This window comes from Homarus americanus, unplaced genomic scaffold, assembly GCF_018991925.1.
Source record: "Homarus americanus isolate GMGI-L3 unplaced genomic scaffold, GMGI_Hamer_2.0 scaffold33468, whole genome shotgun sequence".
NCBI classification, from domain to species: Eukaryota; Metazoa; Arthropoda; class Malacostraca; order Decapoda; family Nephropidae; genus Homarus; species Homarus americanus.
This window is the reverse complement of record NW_024714177.1, coordinates 10,871,446-10,881,418: the sequence shown is the minus strand read 5'-3', so window position 1 is coordinate 10,881,418 and position 9,973 is coordinate 10,871,446.

Sequence of the window (9,973 nt, the reverse complement as noted above, 5' to 3'; positions counted from 1 at the left end):
TACATATTTTTCTTTTTTTGCCCAAAACGCTTCTTGCACCATGGGAGTACTACAGCATGGTATACACCACGGCTGATCTTGCATATGGGCCTTAATGTTAAGGTCTAAAAAGCTTCTCCTTCCTACCTAACAACAACCTGAGTGACACACGAAGAAGAGTAAGAGGAGGAAGAGGAGAAGAAAGAATAAGGAAAGAAAGAGTGCGATGATGATGATGATGAGAGGACGAGAATGAGAGGAGAAGAGAAGGAGGAAGTAGAAGGAAGAAGTGTACGATGATGATGATTGTGATGAGGACGAAGGAAGAGAGGAGAGTGGGAAGAGGTACAAGGGAGAAGAAGTGTACGATGATGATGGTGATAAGGACGAGGAAGGAGAGGATAGAAGAAGATGATAGAAGGGAGAAGAAGTGTACGATGATGATGGTGATGAGGACGAGGAAGGAGAGGAGAGGAGTAGGAAGAAGTAGAAGGAGAGAAGAAGTGTACGATGATGATGGTGTTGAGGACGAGAAGAAAGAGAAGAGTAGGGCAAAGGAAAATAGAGGAGAGGAGAGGAGAGGAGAAGAAGTTAAGCAGGAAGAGGAGTAGAGAAAGATGATGAAGCGAATAGTTTGAGAAAGAAGGATGAGAGGATAAGGGAGAAGAAGAAGAGGAGAAGATGACGAAGGAGAGGGTGGATGAGAGAGAAGAGGAGAGAAGGAGGAGAAGAGGAGAGGAGGAGAGAAGGATGGAGTAAGGAGAAACGTGTGATAATGAAGGTCGAAGAGGAAGGAGAGGAGAGGAAGTAAATAAAGAAAATATCAATAAAAAGAAGAAGAAAAGAACAAGATACATAAGAAAATGAACAGAGTTATTGTAAGCCGCCAAAAAACAGCCACCAACAGACAGCTTCCAGCGATCAGCCGCCAAAAAATCCCCAAACAGACAGCTTCAGCAGTCAGCCGCCAAAATTTGCCAGACAGCTTCCAGCCGACAAAGACTGCCCCAACAGACAGCTTCCATCAATCAGCCGCCAAAAAATCCCCAACAGACAGCTTCCAGCAGTCTGCGCAACAACCCCCAACAGACACCTTCAGCAGTCAGCAGCCAAAAGACAGCCACCAACAGACGGCTTCCAGACAGTCAGCAGCGAAAGACAGTCACCAAAAGACAGCCTCCAGCAGTCAGCAGCCAAAGACCGCGACCAAAGGCAGCCTCCAGCAGTAAGACGCCATACCACCACTACAACCTACCACCCTCACCACCACCCTCACAGCGCTCACCACACACTCCACCACCTTCACCACCACCCTCACCACCCTCCACCACCCTCCACCACCCTCACCACCACCCTCCCTGACCCTCACCACCCATTACCACCCTCACCACCTCCCCACCACCCTCCACCACCACCCTCCCCACCCTCCCACCACCACCCTCACCACCCTCACCACCCTCTACCCTCACACCACCTCCACCCCTCCCACCACCCTCACCCACCCTCACCACCACCCTCCCACAGCCCTCACCACCACACCCACCCTCACCACTACTCCCACCACCCTCACCACCACTCTCCACCACCCCTCCCACCACCACCTCAATACCACCCTACCCACCACCACCACCTCCCACCACCACCACTCCCACCACCCATTACCACCCCTACCACCACCCCATCACCACCACCACCCTCACCCACCACCCTCCCCACCCCACCACTGACTGTCATCACCACCACCACCTCACTACCACTCCCACCACCACCACTCCTTCCCACCACCACCCTCCTTCCCACCACCACCCCTTACCACCACCACCACCACTTCAACCACAACCAATCCTACCACCACCACCACCACCCTTATCACCACAACTACCTCCACCACCACCACCACCACCATCACCACCACCACCACCACCACCTCCTCCCACCACCAACATAATCACCACCACCACAACCACCACCACCATTCCCACCACCACCACTCCCACCACCACCCTCACCACCACCATCAGACCACCCTCGCCACCAACCCCACCACCCTCACCACCACCCTCACCACCCACCACCTAGCCACCACCACCACTCCCACCACAACCACCACCACCACTCCCACCACAACCACCACCACCACTCCCACTACAACCACTCCTACTACCACCACCACCCTTCTCACCACCACCACCTTCACCACCACCACCACAACCATCACCACCACCACCACCACCACCAATCTCAACCACCACCTCTCCCAACAACAACACCACTATCACCACTACCACAACCACATCCACCATTCCCACCACCACCATTCCCCACCACCACCATTCCACCACCACCACCACCAGCACCACCCTCACCACCACAACAATCACCACCCTCATACCGCGACCCCACCACCCTCACCACCCTCCACCAACCACCACCATCACCCTCACCACCACCCTCACAACCCTCGCCACGACCCTCACCACCAACCTCACCACCATCCTCCCACTACCACCACCCTCACCACCACCACCCTCACCACCACCACCCCTCACCACCACCCTCACTACCACCACCCTCACCACCCTCACCATCACCACCACCACCACCACCACTCCCTCCCCCCACCACAACACCACTACCACCAAAGCCCATCACCATCACTCACCACCATCACCACCACCACCAACACTTCCTACCAACACCACCACCGACCACTCCACCAACAGCACATGCCACCCTCCACCCACCACTTTCCACCACCACAACCCTCTATATTACCACCACCATCCCACCACCACCACACCCACCAGATCACCACACCACCACCACCACCACCATTCCCACCATCACCGCTCCCACCACCACCGCCACCAGTCCCACCACCACCACTTCCGTCACCACAATCACCACCACCACCACCACCCCACCACCACCGCGCCCTACCCTCACCACCACCCTCATCACCACCACCACCATCACCCTCATCACCACCACCACCTTACCACCACTCCCCACCACCACCACCCCCCATCACCCCCATCTTTCACCCACCACCCTCTCCACCACACCCCAACACCACGAGACTTGAGCTGTGTATTAGTATGTGAGTCGGGGAAGTTCTTTTGCCTTCGTGAATCTTAATGTTACAAAGGCTCTAAACTTCTCTTCCTACCTAACAACAACCTGGTGACACACGAAGAGTAAGAAGGAAGAGGAGAAAAAGAAGTAGAAGGAAAGAAAGTGCGATGATGATGATGATGAGGACGGAATGAGAGGGAGAAGAAGGAGGAAGTAGAAGGAGAGAAGAAGTGTACGATGATGATGGTGATGAGGACGAGGAAGGAGAGGATGGAAGTAGAAGGAGAGAAGAAGTGTACGATGATGATGGTGATGAGGACGAGGAGGATAGAAGAAGATGGAAGTAGAAGGGAGAAGAAGTGTACGATGATGATGGTGATGATTGAGGAAGGAGGGAGAGAGTAGGAAAGAATGAAAGGAGAGAAGAGTGTACGATGATGATGGTGTTGAGGACGAAAGGAGAAGAAGAGTAGGGCAAAGGAAAATAGAGGAGAGGAGAGGGAGGGAAGAAGTTAAGGAGGAAAGGAGTAGAAAGAGATGATGAAGCGAATAGTTTGAAAGAAGGATTAGAGGATAAGGGGAGAGGAAAGGGAAGATGACGAAGGAGAGGGTGGATGAAGAAGAGGAGAGAAGGAGGAGAAGAGGAGGGGAGGAAGAAGGATGGAGTAAGGAGAAACGTGTGATAATGAAGGTCGAAGAGGAAGGAGAGGGAGAGTAAATAAGAAAATATCAATAAAAAAAAAGAAGAAGAAAAGAAGAACAAGATACATAAGAAAAGAGACAGAGTTATTGTAAGCCGCCAAAAACAGCCACCAACAGACAGCTTCCAGCAGTCAGCCGCCAAAAATCCCCAAACAGACAGCTTCCAGCAGTCAGCCGCCAAAAATACAGCCCCAACAGACAGCTTCCAGCCGACAAAAGACTGCCCCAACAGACAGCTTCCATCAATCCAGCGCCAAAGAAATCCCCCCAACAGACAGCTTCAGCAGTCATAAACAGCCCCCCAACAGACACCTTCCGGCAGTTCAGCAGCCAAAAGACAGCCACCAACAGACAGCTTCCAGACAGTCAGCAGCGAAAAGACCAGTCACCAAAGACAGCCTCCAGCAGTCAGCAGCCAAAAGACCGCGACCAAAGATAGCCTCCAGCAGTAGACGCCATTACCACCACTACGACACCTACCTCACCACCACCCTCCACAGCGCTCACCACCACCCTCTCATCCTTCACCACCACCTCACCACCCCTCCACCACCCTCACCACCCTCACCACCACCCTCACAGCCCTCACCACCACATTTACCACCTCACCCTACTCCCACCCCTCCCACCACCTCACCACCCTCACCACCACCCTCACCACCCTCCCCACCACCACCACCCCTCACCACCACCCCTCCCACCACCCTCCACCCACCACCTCCACCACCTCCCACCCACCACCCTCACAGCCCTCACCACCACTTCCACCCTCACACCCTCCCCACCACCCTCACCACCCCACCTCACCACCACCCTCTACCACCTCCACCACCACCACCTCCCACCACCACCCCACCACCCCTACCACCCCCCCACCACCCCTCTCACCCCCTCACCACCACCACCACCTCACCCCCACCCACGATTCACCACCACCTTCCATTACCACCTTCCACCACCCCTTTCACCACACTCCTCACCACCACCACCACCACCCCTCCACCACCACCACCACCCCTCCCACCCCCTCACCACCACACAACCACCACCTTCCCACCCTACACCACTCCCACACCACCCTCACCACCACCTCCGACCACCCTCGCCACCACCCCCACCACCCTCACCACCACCCTCCCACCACCACCACAACCACACCCACCACTCCCCACCACCACCACCACTCCACCACCCCACCACTCTACCCCTCACCACCACCACCTTCTCACCACCACCACCTTCACCACCACCACCACAACCATCACCACCACCACCACCACCACCAATCTCACCACCACCACCCTCACCACCAACAACACCACTATCACCACTACCACAACCACATCCACCATTCCACCACCACCATTCCCACCACCACCATTTCCCACCACCACCACCACCAGCACCACCCTCACCACCACAACAATCACCACCCTCGCCACCGCCGACCCCACCACCCTCACCACCACCCTCACCACCACCACCACCATCACCCTCACCACCACCCTCCCACAACCCTCCACGACCCTCACCACCAACCTCACCACCATCCTCCTACAACCACCTCACCACCACCACCCCTCACCACCACCACCCTCACCACCACCCTCACTACCACCACCCTCACCACCCCTCACCATCACCACCACCACCACCACCACCCTCCACCCACCCCCACCACAACACCACTACCACCAAGCCCATCACCATCGCCACCACCATCACCACCACCACCAACACTCCTACCAACACCGACCCTCCACCACAACAGCACCGTAACCACCCTCACCACCTTCAGCACCACCACAACCACCACCCTCATCACCACCACCATCACCACCACCACACCCACCAGCCCCATCACCACCACCACCACCACCACCACCATTCCACCATCACCGCTCCCACCACCGCCACCAGTCCCAACCACCACTTCCGTCACCACAATCACCACCACCACCACCACCCCACCACCACCACCGCGCCCACCACCCTCACCACCACCCTCATCCCACCACCACCACCATCACCCTCATCACCACCACCACCTTACCACCACCACCACTCCCACCACCACCACCACCCCCCATCACCCCCACCACCCCGCCCACCACCCTCCACCACCACCACCCCCAAACACCACCACGAGACTTGGGCTGTGTATTAGTATGTGAGTCAGGAAGTTCTTTGCTTTCATGAATCTTAATGTTACAAGGCTCTAAAACTTCTCCTTCCTACCTTAACAACAACCTGGGTGACACACGAAGAAGAGTAAGAAGGAGGAAGAGGAGAAGAAGGAAGTAAAAGGAAAGAAGAAGTGTGCGACGATGATGGGTGACGAGGACGAGAAGGAGAGGATAGAAGAAGGAAGTAGAAGGAGAAAAGTGTGCGATGATTATGGTGATGACGAGGAAGAGACGAGAGGGTAGGAAGAAGTTACAAGGAGAAGAAGTGTGCGATGATGATGGTGATGAGGACGAGGAAGGAGAGGAGAGGTAGGAAGAAGTAGAAACAAAGTGTACGATGATGATGGTGATGAGGACGAGAAGGAGAGGAGAGGAGTAGGAACAAGTAGAAACAAGAAGTGTACGATGATGATGGTGATGAGGACGGAAGGAGAGGAGAGGAGCAGGAACAAGTAGAAGAGCAAGAAGTGTACGATGATGATGGTGATGAGGGACAGAACAGACGTGAGGGAGTAGGAAAGAAATGAAGGAGAGAAGAAGTGTGCGATGATGATGGTGATGAGGACGAGGAAGGAGAGGAGAGGAGTAGGAAGAAGTAGAAGGAAACGAGAAGTGTACGATTGTCATGGTTTTGGGGTGGATCGGTGGTAGTATGAAGTGGTTATATTATATAAAGATAATAATATGTCGTATTTCTTATTTCTTACCGTAGAGTCCGATACCTTCACACTGATTACTTATAGGAGATTGGCGTATCTACGTAGAAGTTCACTCCACTCGACATTCCGTAGTTTATACTTGATAAATGATGATTTAATGAATTCATTTAATTTTCAACATCCATCTAAGTTATTGGTTATACTATGTCACAACCAATCAGTCGTACCTTTAGTAATAATAAGATAGGATCACAGATACGGGCAGATAATTGCACTTACATTTATTTGTCAAGCTTCCATACAATGATTTACAATTTGCATGGATATATGATTTACTCACGTTCACGCTGTAATATAATTAATCTTCTAAAACAGAATTTTTCAACTTGGGGACACATGTGGTTACTCTACTATGGGTGGGACTTAACAGAGCCTTAATTCTTCCAGTGATACATTTACTGCCAGCCTGGATTGCTTTTGTTGCAGCCAGGCTTCATCTAGAACTTCTTCCCACGGCCATAACAACAAAAAGGTACTCTTGGGTTACCACATAGTCTCGCGTCACTGACAGTCACTGTGGACGGTTGTCGCGGCAAGTAGAACTGGTAAGCGTGACTTAGATTAACCATTGGTGCAATAGACCAGCCTGGATTGCTTTTGTCGCAACCAGGCTTCCCCGTCGATATTTCCACGGGGATAACAAACCTGGGTTAACACTTAGTCTCGTGTCGATCACGGTCACGGTAGACGGGTGTCGTGCAGGAGAACTCTGTAGCGTGAATTAATTAACCATTTACTGTAGGTTTGATAGGCCAGCCTGGATTGCTCTTGTCGCAACCGGCATCCACACGTGATATTTCCACGGGATAACAAACCTGGGTTAACACGTAGTCTCGTGTCGACTGGTTCACAGGACGGAGTGTGGTGGAGACTCTGTGGTGTGGTGTCCCCCCCCTTCAGGAGGGAGAGAATGGAGACGACGTCTAACTAACCCATGGCTCAGGGGATACTACCCAAAATAGGGTTTTTTGGGTGTGACGATGAACAATGTACCCCCTAAAGGCTGGCTAACATACACTAATGGAAAAATACATGTCCCAGTTATGCCTCGCCGGGCGTCTATCTCTGGTAAAACAAACTTTGGGTTGGTTGCGTGGGTAAGCCTAACGCAACCCATGACAGCCCTCTACCCCTCACCCCCACCCCTCACCCCCACCCCTCACCACCCCCCCACCCCTCACCCCTCACCCCCACCCCTCACCCCCACCCCTCACCCCTCACCCCACCCCCTCACCCCCACCCCTCACCCCCCACCCCTCACCCCCCACCCTCACACCCCCACCCCTCACACCCCCACCCCCCACCCCCTCACCCCCACCCCTCACCCCCCACCCCTCACACCCCCACCCTCACACCCCACCCCTCACCCCACCCTCACACCCCCCACCCTCAAACCCCCACCCTCAAACCCCTAACCCCCAAACACCCCACCTGTCACCCCTGACCCTCACACCCCAGCCCTCACACCCCCCAGCCTCACACCCCCACCCCTCACACCTCCACCCCACCACCCCACCCTCACACCCCCCAACCTCACACCCCCACCCTCACACCCCCACCCCTCACACCCCCACCCCTCACACCCCCACCCCCTCCACCCCACCCCTCTCACCCCCACCCCTCTCACCCCCACTCCCCACCCCACCCCACCCCCACCCTCTCACCCTCCACCTCCTCACACCCCCACCCCTCACACCCCCACCCCTCACACCCCACCCTCTCACCCCCACCCTCACCCCCACCCCTCTCACCCCCACCCCTCTCACCCCCACCCCTCTCACCCCACCCCTCCCCACCCCACCCCCACCCCCACCCCTCTCACCCCCACCCCCTCCTCACCCCACCCCTCCTCACCCTCCACCCCTCCCTCACCCCCACCCTCACCCTCACCCCTCCACCCCCCACCCCTCTCACCCCACCCTCTCACCCCCACCCCTCTCACCTCCCACCCTCACTCTCCCACCTCTCACCCCCACTCTCACCCCCACCCTCACACCCCCACCCCTCACACCCCCACTCACACCCCCACCCTCACACCCCACCCCTCTCACCCCCACCTCTCACCCCCACCCCTTCACCCCACCCTTCACCCCCACCCTCTCACCCCCTTACCCCTCTCACTTTCATTCCTCTCACCCTCCCTCACGTCCAAATAGGTCTGGTCTTAAGGTATAATGGTGTCCATCACTGTTGCCAATATCTGACCGCCAGCACCAAGACGGGTGACCTTCTGCCAGCGAGTGAGTGAACCCTTGGTGTATTTTTTTGGAGGAAGAGGAGGTAGAGGAGAAGGAAGGAAGGAAGGAAGGAGGGAAGAGAAGAAATGGAGAGGAGGGAGAGGTAGAAGATAAGGGAGAGAAGGAAGGAAAGACTGGAGGGAAGAGGAAGAGAATGAAGGAAGGGAGTAGGAAGAAGAGAAAGGATGAAAAGGGGGAAGGAAAAAGGAGGAGGAGGAAGAAGGAGGAAATAGATGAATCGCAAAGAAAAATTGGAGGAAGAGAAAGAATACGAAGAAACAGGAATTAAGAAGGAAGGTGAGAGGAGAGGAGAGGAGAGGAGGAGGAAGGAGTTGTATGAAAAATTTTCCTCAGGGAGTTAAATCGTTCTCACTTTTTTTTCCCTTTTCGTCAGAGCTGAACATATATTTTGTGTCTCGGTAGAGGAGGAGCCGCCGCCGCTGTCGTCTTTAGAATATTTGTTTTGTTCTCTCTCTCTCTCTCTCTCTCTCTCTCTCTCTCTCTCTCTCTCCCAATATTAGACACTAGACGTTGTTTTTTTGTCTTTATTTTTTAGGTTGGGGAAGAGTGTGGGAGGAGGTGGAGAATGGGAAAGGAGGGTGGGGATAAGTGAGCGAAGGTGGGGAGTAAGGGGGTGGGGTGATGAGAGGAGAGAAGGATGGGGAAAGTGAGAGGAAGTATGAAGGATGAAGGAAGGGGGGAAGGAAGGTGGGGGAGGGAGGGACCAGTAACTAAAAGAAAACGCAGTGTGAGCTCTTTCCAGTATCAAGAGATGTTGGCTGGTTAGTTCAGTTTTGTTATTGTTGCTTCTCTTCTCTTCTAGTGTCGTCGTCTTTTTTCTTATTATTTTCTTGTTGTCATTCTTTTCCTTCCTCTTCTTCCTTCTCTTTTCCTCCTCCTCCTCCTCCTCCTCCTCCTCCTCCTCCTCCTCTCCCTTCTTCCTCTTCTGTGGTCTCGGCCTCCCCTGAGGAATGTGTGAGGAAGGAGAGAACTCCTCGGCCTCACATACCGCGGTGAGGAAACTGTGTCTTTGCTTCTGCAGTTCCTCCCATTTATCGTTTTTTCCTCCGTTTTC